Consider the following 19,669-nt stretch of genomic DNA (forward strand, 5'->3'; position numbering starts at 1 on the left):
CACATGTGTATTTCAGCTTTTATATGACAGTCCTCCTTGTGTGGGTGGTACTTTTGCATACCCAGTTACATCAATTATCCCAAATTGAAATTATTTGCAAAGTAGCCTCTTTAAAGGTAAAGGGAGTAGCCTTGTCAGTTCTCTTTTGTACCCTAATGCTCTCTCACAGGACCCATGAAACCATTCAGTGTTGAGAAAAAGCCAGAAGATGCTCCTTAAAACCTAGTTCAAGAACTCCCAGGCCACAGCAGAACTGAGGCAGGACAGAAATACAGGGGAAATTATGGGGATGGAAGGGAGAGGAGACCCCACCCTAGGTTCGGGTTTGATGCTTCTTTCCGGCTGAGAGTCAAGGATCGCTTCCAGGCATTCTCCTTTCCCCACCCGGAACCTGCAATTTTCTAGGACTCTTCCCAGCACCCACTCATGAAAGCCTACTGGCTCCTGGGTTCATCAGATTGCAAGCCCATCTAGGGCACCTCCAGAGTCACCATGTAATCTCATTTATAGAAGGAGAATGGAGAGAGAGTCCGGGAGGGTCCCTTGGAGACCGGTCAGCAGTGAAATTCCAAAGGCTTCCACCATCCTGGAACTAGTACACTCTTGTCCTTAAAGGTGTGCCTGCCTTGGCCAGGGCCTGCAGGAGAAGGAACCCTTCAGTGCTTCGGGGCCTGCGTGCCCCTTTCACTACACATCACAGTCACTGTGTATCCAGGTTCTACACTGTTAAGTGTGTGTGTGTGTGTGTGTGTGTGTGTGTGTGAGAGAGAGAGAGAGAGAGAGAGAGAGAGAGAGAGAGAGAGAGAGAGAGAGATTGTCCTTCCATTGTGGAACGAGGAATCACACTTGAGTTTTCGGATTATGTGGAAACTGCTTTTACAGCCGAACCATCTCACTGGCCCTATATTAGTACATATTTTTAATATACTTTTTTTTTTTTAAAGTCTCACTCTCTAGTAGAGGCTAGCCTCGAACTCAAGGCAATCCTCCTGCCCGCCCGCCCCACCCTGTCTCCCAACTGCTACCTTTAACCATCAGATTATTTAATCCCAGCTATCCCCATAAAGAAACTGACCGACTGCAAGACATCCCTTCTCACCGCACGATGGTGATAGTCTCTACTTTTCAGATGGAGGGTCCCCGCTCTCCTTATGCATTGGATTTTTTTTTTTAAGTACCGTTTCCTTTATTTGTATCAAAAACTGATTATTTCCCGGACAAGTAGAGAAGGAAGCCTGGAAGGGAGCATAGGAACTGGCGCTCAGCAGGCGGCGCGGCAGGCGGGGCGGCCGGGGCGTGCCCTGTGCTCCGGGGAGGGTCCCGCGCTGCCCTCGCACTCGGCCCGCCCCGGACAGCAGCGGGCGACACCTGGGCGGTGCAATCGGCTGCCAGCCCCGGTCGCGGAGGGCAGCTCGCAGGCAGAGGAGGTACTGCGGCAGCCGGGGCGCCCACTCCAAGAAGCGGCCAGAGAGATTGGGGCGGAGACGCGGCTCGCGCTCTGGGTCTGACTTTTCTGCCCACTGGCCGTGCCACCTGGACTGGTTTCTGGGTTCCCCCGGCCCGGGTCTTGGTGTAGCTGGAGGGAGTTGGTGTAGAGAGGTTTTTGTTGTCCTTTCTATTCTGATCTCGCACCGCCAAGCTTCATTCCTCAGTTTCTCCAGTAGCAAGACTCACTTCTGCTGTCCTCGCCGCGTCTGCGAAGCTGGGGACCCCAGGTAGGTGGGACTATGCTGGGCGGTCGCGATGGGGCGGGGAGTGGGGAGGACTTTGAAGGACTGATTCGAGACCCGGGGTTGGAGGCTGGCTGCAGAGCAATCGCCCCAGGGTGCTCAGGTGAGGACCAGCAGAGGGTAGGTCTTTGCACAGGTGCTGCGAAGGGACCCGCGAACTCGAGTCTGAAAATTAGCAGATTTGTTTGGGGGCAGTTTCTCCTGCACCCAACCAGACTTCTTCTCTTAGCGAGTTAAGTCACAGGGGTGAGATTTACCCGCTTCAAACTGCAAAACCGAGGGTTACAGCGTGTGAGGCTCTATCCAGCAGCCGATAGGAAGTGGGGTAGGAAGTGGGTCTCTGCTCTCCTCTCATCGCGCCTCCTCCCTTTTCCCTTTCCCCTTTCCTCCCTTTATAAGTCGCCGTTGGCTATGAGGGGCTCCATTTCCTGCATCATTGAAAAGTTCTTACTTTTACCAAGGGGCTAGTATGTGACCAGCATCCTCCAGGACTCCAGGTTGTGGGCTCCCGGTTCAGAGGGGATTCTAGACAGACACATGCTTTGAATCACAGCCTTCTAACGCTACAGCTTAGGAGCAGTGTGCAGAGGAAGGCTGATGGGATTCAGACGGACACTGGCCGGTAGATGGGGTCCAAACTGTTGTTCAGCCTTCCCTTCCCCTTTTGACAGTCCTTCCGGGCGATGTAGCATGCTGGTCCCTGTTGTCTGCAGGATGGAGCAAGGAGTCAAAGTAGGCTATCTGAAAGTAGCTGAGGGCTTGAATCCGTTTCTGTAGCACATGCCCCACCCGCCCCACAAACAACTTCCTGCACCTCTGTGACTCTGCCCCCCCCCATCACCCTCTCATCACCTCCGGAGTGACATTCATTTGAAAGCAGATTCTAGGACCCCACTGTGTCCAGGAAGAAGAGAAGGTCTGGTGAGGAGGAGCCATGCTGAGGCTCTTTACTGGACGTTTCCTATGGGCCAGACTCACCGCTCTCTGTATAACATGTGTAACTTCTCAGGAAGCCTCTCGAGGTTGATACATTGTATCTCGTTCTGCAGTTGAGATGCAGAGGCTCATGAAGATTGTTCCTCTTATTCTAACATAGCTCATCGTTGGCATAGCTGGGATTGCAATCTAGTCTCGAATTCTAAATTTTTTTTTACTTCGTTCTCTTCTGTAAAGATAAGCTGGAGCAGGTAAAAAAAAACAAACAAGCAAACAAGCAACCAGCTCACCTACCCACCAACTGCATTATCGAGCTCTCGCTAAGGGCCAGGTACTGCTAAAGCATCTCAGAGGACCCATTGGCATCTCTGGTCAGGAATGTCCATCGTTATGGGGGAAACAGCAACTGACCTTGCCCCTCACAGAAGCCCTGTTCCAGAAGGCCGTCAGATCCACTGAGCTGCTACTGTTTGGTGGGGCCGGAGTTCTGTTTGCTTTATCCTAGAAGTGGTTTGGGGTCTAATGAAAGATCGATTGTCCGAACCTGATCCGTTAGACCTGACCGTTGGCTTGTGAATGATCCTTCTGTCCCCTAAGAAGCCCGCTCCAGGCTTTTGCTCAATAAACACTTGTGGAATGAATGAATGAATGAATTAGCACCTTGTACAGAGTGATCTGCGACCCCAAGGACAGCAAAGCAGTGCGGGGCAGCCTGGGCCTTTTCCTCTAAGCCCATGACGCCAGCCATAGGGTGCTGCTTCTTGGGCAAGGGAGGTTAGGGTAGCCTGTGCCTTTGTGGACTTCCAAAATTCCTCAGCTAAAAAGTTCACACCCGTTTTAATAGAATTTTAAAAGAAATGGCTCAAAAAGAAAAATTTGACTTAAAAAAAAAACTTACCTGAAAAGCGATTTGGTATTTGATGAGGCTGTCATGCTTTCAGAAACCAAGGGGCATGTAAGATGGTACTGTTTGCTTTAGAACGTCCAAATTTTTCTCATAGAAGGATCCCTAATGGGAAAGAAGGCCAAGTGCTCTTGGGAGATGGCAAGGTCAACTCCAGCAGGCTTGGTCATTGCCTCAATGACTTAGAATGTTTTCATCATATATGAACCCCAGCTTAACTGTATATTACACGTTTCCCTGGGCCGGTGAGATGACTTAGCTCGTAAATGAGCTTGTCATCAAGTGTGAGTTTGAGCCCTGGAACCCGCATGGGGGAAGGGAAGAGCTGACTCCTGCAAGCTGTCTTCTGACCTTCACATGCATACTGTGGCACATGTGCACACACGGACACGGACACACACACACACACACACACACACACAAATGCAACAAACCAAATGAATTTCAAATTTTTTTCCTCCAAAGAATATTCAGGTAGAGCAGGGGTTAGGAGAACCCAAAGAATCAGGCAGTCTCTGGTCTGGTGGCTTAGAGAACAAAGTTTTCCATTCTCTGTTTATAGAATTGAACTTTTTAACTCCCCGAGAGAGGCACTTCCTTTTCCCCTTTTTCCAGAATGAAGAATATGTGTTAAAAATAATTTTTTATTGTTTGCTTTTTATTACCTAAACTATACATATTAATTGCAGGAAAAGATACACACAGAATACTACTATAAATAATAAGAAAATATGTATCTAGGCTTAGAAATAGCAAATGCAAAACTTGGCATATAGTTTTCTAAATCTTTTCTTAACATCTATGAATAAGTTAGAACACACAGATACACACACACACACACACACACACACACACACACACAGATAAACCTTAGTTTTGGTTGAATTCCTATCAGAGTTTAGAGCCACCTGAATGCTTCTAAAGAAGACAGAGAATGAATGGTAAACACTTAAAGAATCATAAAATGTAAGTGCAGTGTGAGCCCCAGTGTATATCACCACACCCTATAATTCTCCGTCATTCAGTCTCTAGCAGAGAGTCCAGCAGTGGGGCTGCCGGAGAAGTCACAGGGTCAAGCTGTGCTCCTCCTGGCTCAATGTCTCAAATGCAGCAGGAATGCTCGCTCTTCTCTGCCTCAATGTGCAAGATCAGGGCAGAAATTCAAAAGCTCATTTTCAAAGCTAGAAGGAAGCCCCTCCCCCACCAAAGGTCACTGCCAACCAGTGCATTTTCTCACCTGCCTGACCTTAGACAAGGCAGGTTACTTCTGTGCGGTGGCCCTTTGGGAAAAGGAGATAAGGATCCTCCTTACTTGAGTCAGGGTTTCCTCACCCTGACAAAGCACCTAGGACGATCTGCTGTTAAAGAGGTAAGGGCGTGTTTGTCTGTGGCTTCAGCCCAGGTGGGCTCTGTTGCTTCCAGGCCCGCGCTAGGGCGGTGGGAGTGTGTGGCAGAGGGGAAGGAACCGGGACCTCAGTTTCCTCTGAGTGAATGCCTTCAAGGCCTTACGTTCCATCTACTGCAGTCTGCTTCCTTTTTAAAATAAAGATTTATTTACTTTATTTTATGTGTGGGTGTTTTGCCTGCATGTATGTTTGTGCACCACGGGCACGAAGAAGGGGTTGGGCCTTCTGGGAGAGGAGTTACAGAGGTTGTGAGCCACCGTGTAGGTGCTAGGAGCCAATCTGTGTCAGCTGGAAGAGGAACACTCTTCCTGATTTTTTAAAATTAATGTAATGTGTATGAATGTTTCTGCATGAAGTATGTCCATGTACCACATTAGTGCCTTGTGCCCTTGGAGTTCCCAAGAGGCTGTCACAGCTTCTGGAACTAGAGTTACAGATGGTTGTGAGCTGACCTTTTTTTAAATTTTAATTTTAAAATTTTTATTAACATTTTTTTCTTTTATTTTACATTCTGGTTTCCTCATCCTCCTCTCCCAGGTCTTGTGGAAGAGCAGCCAGTGCCCCTTAGCAACTCTCAGGAGCCATCTCTCCAGCCCCTCTTAGGGTTCTTATCCACAGAACCATCTTAATAGTCCCCTTATCCTTCTTCTTAAAGGTTCCAATACATCCCAGGGGTGTCACCAAGCATCACGTCCTCCGCGGACAGTTAGGGACCAAACTGCACCATGCTCCACTTTCCTCCGTCCGTCACCTTGAGAACCAAGTGTTGGGCGTTAGTTGTTATTTATCACTTGAGTTGTACACAAGGGTATATGCTATTAACACGTTTAAATACAGAAAGTTTAGAAGCTTTGGCAGACCTAATGTAGTGGTGGGTCCTAGCTTTTGACCCGAATAGACTTAACTATAATAGAAATGTTTTATGGAATCTGAGTCCACGTTTCATTTTGTTTCTTTTCTTTTCCTTTCTCTCTCCTTCTCTCTTTCTCGCTTCCTTTTTGTTTTAAAATTAAGAATCCAGGAATACTCGGTGGCTAATAGTTCTCCCTCTTAATCACAGTTCTGAGTAGAAGAGGCGGGTGGACCGTTTTACAGTGTGAAGGCAGACGTGACCTTCAAGGGAGCTGTGCACTTGCGCTGGTCATTCTGGGCGCTGTCTCAGCCAGGTGGAAGCATGCTAGGCAGACACAGTATGTGCGGCTCGAAAGGCAGGGCCACATAGGTGAGGACCGGGAGCCGGGAGCCACGATTCAAGGGGGCTTCTCAGGAATGCGCCTGACTGCCCTTCAAACACTCTTTGGAGGGCAGTTGTTTTTAGTCATTTAACTGTAAATTATTAATCTAGAACCTCCTACAGGGTTGGGAGAAGAAAACAGTTTAGGGGTAATTTTAGAATGGTAGAATATAGAAATACAATAAAAAACCAGGGTTTTTAAAAATCATAATGAAGTCATATGGTTCATTAAGTACTTGCCGCTTAAGTTACTCAGTATGGCGTTTTTTCCGTAGTGGCCCCTTGGGCACTTGGTCATGTGCTAGAACTTTTGCAGAGTATGGGAGAGGCACATGACCCCACTTGACTAGCGCAGCACTGGAGGGGGTGAAAAGAAAATACGGAAGACGAGAGAGAGGGGGGCGCACAGCTGCGGTCAGAATAGGCATGCAATGAAAAGACCAATGCAGGGAAAGATCGAGGCCCTGAGGGCTCAGTCTGGGCTGTTCCACTCTGCACCCCAAGGCTGGTACTCCATAGAAGTTTAGTGAAGTATTTCCAAATAAACTAAATGAACAAGTAAAAGAATGAATGAACCACTCTGTTGAAGAGAAGTCTGCCAAAGCTTGGTGCTGTGCCCCTCTGATGCTTACAATAACTTCTCTGTGCATATAGACCTCCAAAAACACATCCGTAGGTGTTATAGGGTTGGGTCTCGGAGGGGAAGGGCTTGCTTAGCACACCCAAGACCCCAGCGTGTCCAGAAGGACCAGAGCATGGGCCCACATGCATCCACTGAAAGACCTTGCACAATTCCGTGCACATCTGAGCTAGAGGAGAAAGAACGGCATCAAATGGCCTCTGGGTGAACAGGCTCTTCTTTCCCCCCATGGAAGCATTGTTTCACTGTGAGGTTTTCACAGCACCGAGCTGACACCATCAGCTTCTGATCAGACAGATGTGTTTTATGCTGCCATTACTCATGGCCACAGGCGCCTGGGCTTTGCTGCCACTGGCTGAGTCACTTGGTTAAAACACAGGGCTGGGAGGCTGAGGGCATGAGCTGGAACCCAGGCCAGAAGGAGCTGTTCAGTCAGAGCTGTGCTCTGGTCTTTCTGCCAGGGATCTGCTGGGGAAGAAGGTAGATGTGGCGAGCTGGATTCCTTAAGGCGGATTCATTACCACTGCTGGTTTGTAGACTAGTCATTTGAATTTTGGAAGTAAAGGGTTCGGATTTTCAGTGTGTTGTTTTCCATATGTAGGCTAAGGTTGGCTCGGTTTTGTCATTGTGGAAATGTTCAGGGATTGTATCTTAAGAACCCTGTTGTCCCCAAATCCTAACTTGTTACCACATCCTATAGTCTTTATGTGTCCCTAAGATGGCTATGATCCTTTCTGCCTCACCACGTGGCAGAGAGACTTGGATAAGCTTGTATATTTAATAAAAATCAGACACTGTTGCTGAGTGGTTGGCCAAGAGTCATCATTTAAAGACTTGCTGGTTCATACCTATCCCAAGCCATTCTGATTTAACTAGTTTCCATGTGACGTATTCAAGGCCACTCATGAGCAGTTAAAACCACAGACATTCTATCGGCAAATGCAAAGTCTTTTGCGTCAGTGTTTTCATTGGTTATATGGGGTTCATCTTCCTCAGTTCCTTTAAGAACATTTGACCTGAGCTGGGGTGTGTTTGGTTGCTAATGCGGCATAGTTCATTGACTCTGATCTCTCTGGGATGCCCTTCTCAACCCTGTGATGCCAGCAAATGATGAGAGTGGCATCTCACATTTATTTAACTCTTATTATGTATCAGGCATTATTCCAAACACTGTACCTACATGAATTTGTCAATTATTGAAACAGTTTATTACTGCTGCTAGTTTTGTTTCCTCTCATTGGAAATTGAGACACAGATAAGTCACCTGGCTTACAAGAGAGCAAGCAGAGATTTGAACTCTGGTATCTTGACATCAGAGCCCATGGTCCAGAATGCCTTTCAAAGTGCCTATTACCTGCCAGTACCTACTGGCATCCTATCCTCTTGCTCGTGAATGCAGGGTACAAACTGTAACTCACGTTACAAACTGAGTTCTAGGTGCAGAGGGAGGGCTCATCGCTTGGACAGTGTTACGATGACACAAAGGAACATTTAATATGGGTGTATTGTAAAACTTTGGAAAATTTTCCTATAGAGAGATAATAATAATGGGAATAAATAGTTCAGGGAATATCTAGAGTGACAATAAATTACAAATTATGAGTCAGCAGCCTATCAGTACTGTGCCCCGAGAGATGGCTCAGCAGGTAAAGTTTGTGCCAGTCCTGATGACCTGAGTTCAATGCTAGGGACCCTCATGGTAGAAGAACGGCGCTCACTCCCAGTAATTGTCCTCTGACCTACATATGTGTGCTGCAGCAAAGGCCCGATCTCAAATCAAACAGACTCTTAAAAAAGGATCAATAGCGCTCTAACGTAAGGTAATTCACGTGCAATGCTTACAGCATGAAAAACCAGTGCTGCTTACATTAAGTAAATCATGTCATTTATGGTCTTTAGAAGAGGAGACATTGTTTCTTCTTCCCCCCTTTCATTTTGGTGAGCTATAAATAATGACCAGAAAAAGGTGATAAGCAGAATACTTCTTTAAGATTTATTTATTTTTATTTGTGAGTGTTTTGTCTGTGTGTTTGTCTGCACCACATGTGTGCCTGATAACCATGGCAGTCAGAAGATGGCCTCGGATCCCCTGGAGTGGGAGTGACAGATATTTGGAAGCTGCCATGTGGGTGCTGGGAGTAAAACTTGGGCCCCCTGCGGGAGCACGAGCACTCTTAACTGCTTAGTCACACTCTGGTCTCAAGAAGAGCTATTATTTACCGAGTGCGGCATTTACTCCTTATCAGCCTTTTGCTTATCTAATTGGAAGGAGAGCGCTCAGAAATTATATACACCACTTTCATGAGAATGTAGTCATTGTCTAGCTAGAATCCTGGGACACTTTGTCAACTGATGGTTCATGACATTTTTTTGAGGCTCATCCATAGATAGTTTAGAAGCTGGGGTTCTGATGCATGGTATCTAGCGACATGATAGGAGAAAGGTTACAGTAAAGAAGGCATTTGTGGTTAGGTCATGGTCAAGTACGGGTCTGGAAGCCGGTGTTTCCCACAAAACCAACTGGCAGAAGAGTAAACTTGGCTCTGGAGTCAGGTTACCTTTTGGATCCACTTAGTAGTTGGTTAAAGTGAGCAGTGACTGAGTCTCTCCAAGTCTGTTTCCTTTTCTGAAGAGCCACTCCATGAGCTCTCAGTGTAGGACACCGTAAAGTAGCGCTGCACCTTCCGTGTAGAGTGCGCCATGGCTGGTGCTTCTTCATCACCCCCAAAAGCCAAAAGAAACCAAGAGAAAGGGTAGATGATCGGACAGAGAAGAGAAAAAAGCATCAGGAGAGGGGTGGAAAGGTAGCAATGTCCGCGAGTGTCGGTTCCCTTCTGTTTTCTCATGTGCATGTATGTTCATATGTGTACATGCTTGTGGAAGGACATGCAATGTGAAGCCAGAGGCCAACAGCAGGTACCTTCTTCTATCACTCTCTACTTTATTTCTAGACAGGCTCTCTCACCGACCCTGGGGCTCATTGGCTGGTCAGCAAACACCCGAATCCTCCTGCCTCCACATCCTCAGCCCTGGGGTTATAGGTGCGTGTTGCCACATCCAGCTTTTTAATGTGGGTACCCGGACTCTGAGCTCAGGTCTAGGTCCCCATGTTGGGGTGACGCTCTACTGATGGCTATCTCCTTGTCCCTTTCCCATTCCGTTCATCTCTGCCCTCCTTCATTTCTCTTGGCTTCTTCTTTTGGTTCTTTTGGGTGACAAACGTAGAGGAACAGTCATGGTGCAGGTGGTGAGCTTTTTGGTAAAAACAAACACAGCCAGCTTACTGTGAGATTGCCGAGAAAGCAGCTACCGAGGAAAGTTGGAGCGTGACAGATGAAATAGATCTGGTGGAGTGGCACTTTGCTAGGTTGGGAAGGGGGCAAAGTGGAGGACAGGCGCAAAGATGTGTCACCTTCAAAAGCTCAGAGACAGGAGGGACTGGAGACGGGAATATGGAGAAACCACTGAGTTGTCCCACGAGGCAGTTAAGTTATGGCTGGAGGTGCTGCCAGTGTGGCAAAATGACAGGCGAAAGTAAAACAGGCTTAAAACCTCACCCTTTATCTTCAGGGATACAGGGCTTTGGGCGAAGCTTCTCAGTATTGTGAATCAAATGACTGTCTTGTTAGGACAGCTCACACTCAGAAAGATGGACAATGCCCTTGACGCTGGTTGGGATAATTGTACTTGTAGGTACAGATGAGGCACCATGTTTCAAAGATTTTTTTTGTTAATATATGTAGAGGTGCTACTGGTATTTAATTAAAGATTGCTTCAGGAAGGTACATGATGTATTGGAAAATGATGATCCCTGTATTTCAATTTACGGGAATCACATTGAAGCCATTTTATTTTTTAAAAAGGCAAATGTGTCCAGTTTTGAAGCTAGCTTGTTTTCTATTTTATTTATCTATGCATCACTCGATTGGTGAATGTGTATATGCATGTGTGTGAAAACACAGAGTTATTTATTTGGAACGGATATTGAACTCAGGGCCTGGACATAGAGACAGGAAGGACTGGAGACGAGACCATGGAGAAACTCACATGTTAGACCAGCACTCCACCGCTGAACCCTTATTTGCTATTTCAAATACAGAGCAAGGTGTCCTTTTGGCAAAACTGTTGAGACTTAAACCCAGAAAGAGTATGTAAGGACCCTTTTCATACCTACCAAATCGAGTTTAAGATTCCAGGATTAGAAACCCACTGCATGAATTTGGCCGGTGCACTGTATGGTTCCTTGTGCTTAGTAGGCACTGTTGAGGCTAGCAGCTTCTCACTTCCTGGCTGGAGGAACAGAGAGGCTCAAACTCTCACTCGTGGGAAGTTACAAGAATGTGCGTGGCTCTTCTCCACAGGTAGTTAGGACCACACTCAAGGACATACAAGTGTATGTTTGTGTGTTTCTAGGACCGTGTTTATGTTTTCCAGAATGTGTCTGCTCTTTTCAGACCCCAGGGAAAACCTGACCTATACCTGGAGCTCCTTAGGGAAAGCAACTGGGGAGTTGGCCTTGGTTACTTGAGGCCTGGGGAAAGAGGATCGCTTGCCTCCTTACAGGAACCAAAGTATGGCCAGGAGCCAAGGGTGTGGAGGAAGTGTACCGCCACCTGTCAGATCCTGCCAGAGACAGATGCCCTGCCACGGAATTGAGCACAGCTGTTTGCTCGGGGCGTGAGGGAGCGAGGGATGGGCGGAGCCGTTTGTTTTTACCTTTTTCTCTCAGTCTCGTCCCCAAGACGGCTCTCAGAGCAGCCGGAAACTAAAAGCAAGCTTTGGGCTGATATTCAGAGCACAGGAGATATAAGGCATCCACTCTAAGCTTCTAGAGGCACCCAAAAATTGAACTGCTGGGATGCTCAACCTTTGAACCGGACCTCTTTCTTGGGCCGAGGCCCATGGTCTAACGGTGAATCAAGCATAGGCTTGGTCCTGTGATAGATTCTGTGTTGGTCTCTTTCCTTGGAGATCAACACATTACGAATGATGAAATTCCAGTAGGAACACTCAGGTCCTTGAGGGTATGTGGCAACTATGCATACAATTCTAGTTGTTTTATTTATTTATTTATTTATTTATTTATTTATTTATTTATTTATTTTTACTGAGCTATATACATTTTTCTCCGCTCCCTTCCCTTCCTTCCCTCTCCCATTACCCCCATGCTCCCAATTTAACTCAAGAGATCTTGTCTTTCTCTCTTTCCAATGTAGATCCATGTGTGTCTCTCTTAGGGTTCTCTTTGTTGTCTAGGTTCTCTGGGGTTGTGATTCGTAGGCTGGTTTTTCTTTGCTTTATGTCTAAAAGCCGCTTATGAGTGAGTACATATTGTATTTATCTTTCTGGGTCTGGGTTACCTCACTCAGTATGATGTTTTCTAGATTCATCCATTTGCCCGCAAATTTTAAGATCTGAATTTTTTTTTTTAACCACTGGGTAGTATTCCATTGTGTAAATGTACCACATTTTCTTTATCCATTCTTTGGTCGAGGGGCATCTAGGTTGTTTCTAGGTCCTGGCTATTATAAATAATGCTGCTATCTATGTAGTTTACCACATGTTCTTGAGAATGCTCAAAATTCTAGTTTTACATACATTGGTAATATTGGTCGTTCTTCATTGAAAAAAAAAGTGGCAGTTCATTGAAGCTGCTATTAAACTATAAAGATGTGTTGATAAAGGGGTATGCCTTAGCCTAGTGGGATAAATATCAGATTAAGGGATCTACTAATTCACACAACAAATACTGTTTTATAATTGTTTGAGGTCAGAGTCCAGCGGGGAAGACAGATGTCCATGATTATTGTGCAGTATGATATTACTAGTCAGAAGCTAAAAGTGGTCAGGTGGCCAGATGGAAGAGAGAACCAGAAGTAAGGTAAGGGTCCCTGGAAGAGAAGACACTTGAGGAAGAGACTTGGATGAACAGCACACAGAACAGTCAAAGTAGTAGAGAAATTATAAGTAATGGAGTCTGGTTAAAACAAGGCTGGCAGGAGCTGAGGCCAGGGAGATTGGAGTGGACCCATTGGCCGTGGAGAGCGTCACATCATTGAGACTGATACTTGTTTCAGTGAAGTTTTGCCTTCTTTCCGCAAGCTCTTCCTGGCCCCGTCGCTCTCCCACTCTGCTGCCTTTAAACCTCCAGGGCTAGGGGCTCCTCCCCAGGTCTTCCCGGTCCACCGTTGTGGGTGGTCTGGTCCTTCGCTAGCTGGCTCAGTGTTTGCTGTGTACCTCCTTTCTGGTGCCCTCACCCTCTGCTATGTTATCCATCCTTACACAATCACTTTATCTTCCTTCTTGGTTTGATTGCTTTTAGAGGCGGGGACTCAGGGAGCTCATTTCCTCAATTCCCCCAGCATTGAAAGACCAACAGGGGCAAGGTACACTGAATAAATTTAGCTTGAAGCACTGAGTTATGCTTCTTATAAAAATTTAGAGATTAATAAATACTTCTTTTGAAAAAATTTGTTTCTCATTGTGTATGTGTATGGGGGCATTGTACCTGCAAAGGACAGAGGTGTCAGATCCCTGAAGCTGATGTCACAGCCAGTTCTGAGCCGCATGATATAGATACAGAGAAGAGGACTTGGTTCCCTCACCTTGTCTTCTATAAGAGTCGTACACACTCTGAGCTGCTGAGGCATCTCTCCAGCCCACCAACAAACTATTCTTAACTGCATATTTATTTATCTTCCCAGGAAAGCTGAAAAGAATTAATTTAGCAGGCCTGACATGTTTAGCCGTGTAGAGATCTACTGGCAATGTTGGCCCAGGGCTGCCCTCTGGGTATCAGGAGGGTTCCCAGTACTCTGAATGATCAGAGTAGCTCATTCTATCTAGTCTGAAAACATAGTTTATGCTGGGTACCTACTTTTCGTCGGGGAATTCTGAAAGCGGGCCCATGCCTATATGACCACTTGCCAGACGGTCCCACACCAGATCCCTAAGGAGCTCTTAGCTGTAGATATTTCACATATGCTGTCCCCATTCGCTCTGTGCCCTACGTGTCTCCTTGGTGAGGACCTTGGAAGCTCAGACCTGTTTGTTCCTCCAACTTTACCGGATGTGCTTTGTCTTTGGCCGACTCAGCTGTGTCTCTGTTCACTGTGAGAAATTCATAGCGGTGACCGTGACGTCATGTTGAGACCCGAGACTGCACTTGGCCATTCTTTCAAAATAACAGGGATTACCACACAGTGCAGACCCCAACCATTTATTAGGTTTCAATTTATTAGTTATTTAGTATTCATTTTCCAACCAGGGCTTTGTAGATACAAAGTGTCAGAGAGGTCCTTCTATAGAGATGAAGGCATTTCTTCACCCCGATGTATATGGGCACGGGAGAGATGTGTTTTCAAGGCTTTCATGGCATCCTGGCATTTTATGAGCCAAATCAGATTTCATCCTTTGAAAATAAATGTCAGGCTTTGAAACACCAAACTCTGAGAACATTGGGGTCTCTGATAACTTTTTGTTTGTTTGGAAGCAGAGCGAGAATGGGAGGGTTCACAGACACAACACCCACCACCAAAGCTGGCCTGGAGTCAGCGTGTATAGGTTACGGTGTGGTTTGAGGTCAGGGGCCTGAACAAGTAGAGAGTAGCCACTGCGGAGACTTACACATCAGCTCAGGAGTCTTAGCTTCTGGGGAACCAATACAAAGACTAGCATCTTCTAACATAATATTTGACAAAGACTAGCATCTTCTAACATAATATTTGTATGGAAATATACAACTTTCAAAATGCCTTCGCAAGGTCTATCATCTCATGCCAAATTATCTTTATGTGGAGGGGGTACATTATTAGTTCAAAGATGAGGAGACTGAGAAAAAAAAACCGAGCGTCTTATCCAGATAAACAGGGTTAGCTTCAGACAGAACAATCCAGCTTTTCTATTTTAAAATTAGATACAGAGAAGCTTTAGCTCTGTGACGTCTACTAGAATCTACTAGAATACTGGTGGATTCCAGCTCTGATGTGTGTATCAGCCAAGCTTCAGAAATGAAGGGCCAGTGAGTAAGTAAAAGCTTAAAGGCTAGGTGTCCACTCTTGCTGGGCACCATCTTGGGTACAGTTTACCTCTAGGGAAAGAATGCAGAATGCAGGTAGCCTTTCTGATTTAGTACCTGGGTTAAAAATTGGACAGAAAGAGAAAGGGACAGAGGACCTGGGAGGATGCGAGCTACAGTTCTGTGCTCATGGTAATTTGTGGGAAAAGGTGGAATCCTTCCTTACCTCTGGTTCCCTGCAGATCTAGATGAGAAGGAACTGGGAGAGGGTTTGGATGTCCATTTCACAGCATCTCAGAGGTTAAAAAATGTCAACAGAATTAAGGTATTAGACAAATTAGGGTCAATAATTGCTTTCAACTTCTCATTATTTCTATATTTCTACAACAGTGAACCCCTTGGGGACAGTCATCAATTATATTGAGTTTTTACTGTGTGTCAGATGTCTAACATAAAGCATTTCTTTAATTCTCATGAAGATCCTCAAGACAGGAAATTTAAATCATGTAAGAGCTAAGCAAGCTGAGACTCAGTGAAGTTTAAATATTTGCCAAGGGTGACCCAGCAAATTCCTGGCGGTCAAGGGATTCAAACTTGGGCTTCACATCCAAGTTGGTGCTCTTTCTTTTCTTTGTTCCCTGAGAACAGTAAGTAGTGTGACTTCACGCAATAAAAGCTATTCTTTCGTATTGTTTACAAGTAGCTAAACCTTGTGTTGTTTTTATTTTTTGAGACAGCCTTTCTGGTATGTCTAGGCTGTCCTGTTCCAATTCCCTCAGCTTCTTCTCCTTCTCCTCCTCCTCCTCCTCCTCCTCCTCCTCCTCCTCCTCCTCCTCCTTCTCCTCCTCCTCCCTTCCCCCTCTCGCTCCTCTCCTTCCTTCCTTCCTTCCTTCCTTCCTTCCTTCCTTCCTTCCTTCCTTCCTTCCTTCCTTCCTTCCTTCCTTCTTCTTACTCTTCTTTGCCTCCTCTTTCTCCCCCACCCAGTGTGTATGTGTGTGTGTGTGTATGCATCTATGTGTGCAGGCACACTTACCAATATGTAAAAAGTCAGAGGTCAATATGGATATCCCTATTTTTTGAAACAGGGCCTCTGACTGAACCTGACCTCACTGTTTTGGCTAGATGAACCAATGAGCTTTCGGGGATTCTTCTGTCTTTGCCACCCCCCCCCAATATTGTAGTTACACATGGGTGCCACCATGTCTGGCTTTCTGTGGGTGCTGGGGACCCAGGCTCAGGTCCTCCACTGAGCCATCTTTCCAGCTCCTGCCTCAGTTTCTTGAGCACTGGAATGGCAGGCAGGTGCCACCATGCTCAATTCTACAGGTGGCTGACTCTTATCTGGGCCTCAGTAAGTATAAGGTTCTTCTAGTAAGAAGATTAAACCTAACTGTGACTTACAGAGGAGACGCTCTTATTGATGTCAGTTCCTGCTTTGTGTGTGCACGTGTTTCCATTCCTGGGTCCCACAGGATTCAAGAGTGGCAAGCTTTCTCACTCTTCTTGGGTAAGGGGCAGGAGTGGTCTCTTCTGCTGGCTTCCGAACCAGCTTCTCTAAAGTCATCCCTTCCTGGCAAGCTTTCATCACCTGGGAAAAATCTGCATTAGTAGGTAAAGATTTTTATATTCTGGAACTCCAAGAAAGAAGAAAGAGGATCATTTGACGCATCATTTCTTTTAAATAATCAGCACATTGAACTTGAGAGGTTTTGTACCTTCGGGTACAATGGAGGAGCTGACCATGGGCAGATAAATTCTAGGATGGTTTACTTCTGCACACTGACTAGGGACACAGTAGTGAATGACTGCCACCAAGACTCCTGGGCACGAGCATCTCTTCCAAGAGCAGGGAGGCTCAGGGGCCTGCTAGGGAGCTCTGGCTGTAGGTGACAAGGTTCAGCTTTTCTCGATTAGATGGTGAACCAGGGGCCAGGTCACCACCATTTCAGGAACGGAAATGCAAACATTCTTTTGAGGGTGGGGTGTGATTTTATTTGGGGTGCTGAGAACACAGCACTGTGAGGAGTCAGATCAGCTAATAATTACACAGTGAGCCCGTGTTTGACTAAGGTCTCTATGCATAGACACTCATCTAACTTTCACATCATGATTTCATGTAGGTGTTCTACCGATGACAATGCTGTCTTACGGTTTCTGTTGCTGTGATTAAAAACACCATGACCAAACCAGCTTGGGGAGAAAAGGGCTTATTTCAGCTTACAGTTCCATATCACAGTCTACCCCTGAGGGAAGTAAGGGCAAGAACTCAAGCAGGGCAGGAACATGGAGGCAGAGGTTGATGCAAACAGAGGCCATGGAGGGTGTGGCTTATTGACTTGCTCTTCTTGCCTTCTTACAGAGCCCAGGACCAAAAACCCAGGGCCACAGCTCTCCCCGCCCCCCCAATCCACACAATGACCTGGGTCTCCCCACATCAATTCAGAAAACGTATTACAGGCTTGCCCACAGGTCAATCTGGGGTGGGGCATTTCCTTAAGTGAGGTTCCTAAAATGTCTCTGGCTGGTGTCAGGTCGAAATGAAACTAATCACCACAGGTGTTAAGTAATTTGCCTAGAGTCGCTCAGAAAGTGGTTGTTCTTAGATGGACGTGTCAAGCCCACAGTGCAGCCCGTTATTATTTTAGAGACACTGCTAAGGAATTAGGACCACGATATTTAAAAAGCACAGCTATTTCTTGTGTTGTTATTATTAGAAGAAGCAGTGTGAGATGACTCTGCTTTCCACAAAGTCACCGAGTGATTCCTAGGAGCCCAGCTTTTCTCTCATCTCCTTGGGAACAAATGAGAATCAGGGTTTGGGTTGATTAATCAATGGCAGCTGTTCTTATATGTCATCCTCCGTCTATTGATACACATACGTGCTCGCCGGAGTCCTGTCGCGGATCCTCTAACCTTTCATTTGGTAGCGCAGGCTTTCACTTGTGCGGAACTAAGTTGTGTGACAGCTGGGAGACCTTCATCACGGAAATGCCGATTTCTTTGCCTGTTGAAGCAATTTCCATGACAGGAAGTGTTGGGACCATGGCCTTGATTTCTAAGGACAGATGTATAAAAACTTGGTATGAAATCTAGCAGTTTAGATTTCATGGATAGGACGAAAGTTTGAGATGGCTGAAAATTTTCTCTGTGCGTGTTTCTGAGAAGTTCCCCAGGAAGAAAAAAGTGACTTTATAACACAATACTTGGCAGTAAGCATGCTCAAGTCTTTTCCTTGTGGGTATTTGTGTTTTGTAATGAAAAAAGCATAATAAAATACAAAAGTAGGGTTCTTAGGGCAGGGAGATCACTAGCAAATAGTTTGCTTTGGGATTTCTCTTACAGAATTATTTTTAGCTTTTGGTTGTTTCTAGACCCTGCTTGTTTGAAAAAGACAAAAAGATCTCTAGGAGACTGCAGGGCCCTTAACGTGACGCATCCCACAGGATTTAGAGATATTTTGCATTAAGTGGGCTAAAAAGGTTACAGGTGGAGAGACAAATGATTGGCCATGACATGAAAGATAAATGAGATTTGACTCTCGTTGCGGCTACCGCTCTGCGGTCTGTTCTGAGCTGTTCCTGGCAGTTAGGTTTGAGGAGCTAGATGGTTTGAGGCCAGACTTACCCCTAACTTGAAGTTCCATGGACCCTTCTAGCGGCTACACTGGTGTCATGGCTTCCCTGTGAGTTCTATTATGTTGAGTAACTCAGAGTCTAACCTTCTAGAGAGCAGTGGGCATTCTCTGGGCTAGACTCTATTCCTCATCTAACCTTTCTGCCTGATTTCCTATGACTCACGCTGGGTACACATTGTAAACTTAACACACAACAATAACCTGTCCTGCAAAATCCGCTGGTTACATACTGAGTTTAGTTTTAATTTTCCCCCTGTATTACCGATATACAGTATCAAGGTTACTAATTCCTCTCTCTTGCAGCTTTTGTATCCTCAGAGCAGCTGGTAGAATTCCTGAGAGTGGGGTTGAGAATCACGTGTGACTCTCAGTTACAAGAAGTTCAGAGGCTCGAGGAAGGCTTAGTGGCAAAGCGCTTTTCTCTCCCGTGGCCCGGTGTTGGATCCCCAGGCTTTCTCCCACAGCAAAGAAAAGAATTTGAGAAAGCAAATGGCTCTTTACTGCATGAATTCCCTGACTCATGATTTCAAGGTTTAGACACAAGTTAATAGGAATTAGTTTCCACACCCTGCTAAAGACACGACTCCATTCAGGACTTGGATTTAGGCTACAACAGAGAGAGCGAGGTGGACGCGCGGAAGGATCTCCCAGAATTGTCTCTGAAGAGCTACTGTTAGCGCTTCAGAAAGCAGCTGTTATCTGTGTGCACAATGGACAGGGCAGCAGGGAACCACAGGTGGCCAATTAAACTGTCAAAACATGGCCATCCGAGGACTGGTCTTTCTTTTAATCAGGAAGGGTACTTAGAGATCACCTCTCCCAGTAGGGAAAGTGTTTGCATGGCTGCCTGTGGAGCTGGCATCTTGGGGGGCTTGCACTTTGGTGGTTGCTTTTATTCCTTGGCCCCAAGTCCTTAATCATCAGCCTCCAGTAAATGGTCACATGATCTGCTAAGGAAAGTTAGAGGGCTCTTGCTTTCTGGGATTTGTGTTTCAAGTCTACATAATTTCTTACTGGAGAAGGATAAGTAAAGAAGATTATTTGGGAATTCACGACAAGAATGATATTTATGGAGACCTCTTTGGCTGGGAGACACACATTTGTTTCTTTGAGCATTTTCTCTGCTGGAGGCTGTTTTCTCACCCTAAAGTGACTTCTAGGTACCTTG

General features: G+C 46.0%; 1 protein-coding gene across 6 annotated transcripts in view; it reads left to right on the plus strand.

Moving 5' to 3' along the window:
• The first annotated feature begins 1,410 nt into the window (after positions 1-1,410).
• The window catches only part of Sytl2 (synaptotagmin like 2), a 98,273-nt gene continuing 80,014 nt past the window's right edge, over positions 1,411-19,669 (plus strand). For all 6 annotated transcript variants that reach the window (XM_057755988.1, XM_057755989.1, XM_057755991.1 and 3 more), the window contains exon 1: positions 1,411-1,715. The gene's annotated coding sequence lies outside the window, so the exon portion shown is untranslated. The remainder of the gene's footprint in view (positions 1,716-19,669) is intronic.

This window comes from Chionomys nivalis, chromosome 23 (genome assembly GCF_950005125.1).
Source record: "Chionomys nivalis chromosome 23, mChiNiv1.1, whole genome shotgun sequence".
In the NCBI taxonomy this organism is placed as follows: domain Eukaryota; kingdom Metazoa; phylum Chordata; class Mammalia; order Rodentia; family Cricetidae; genus Chionomys; species Chionomys nivalis.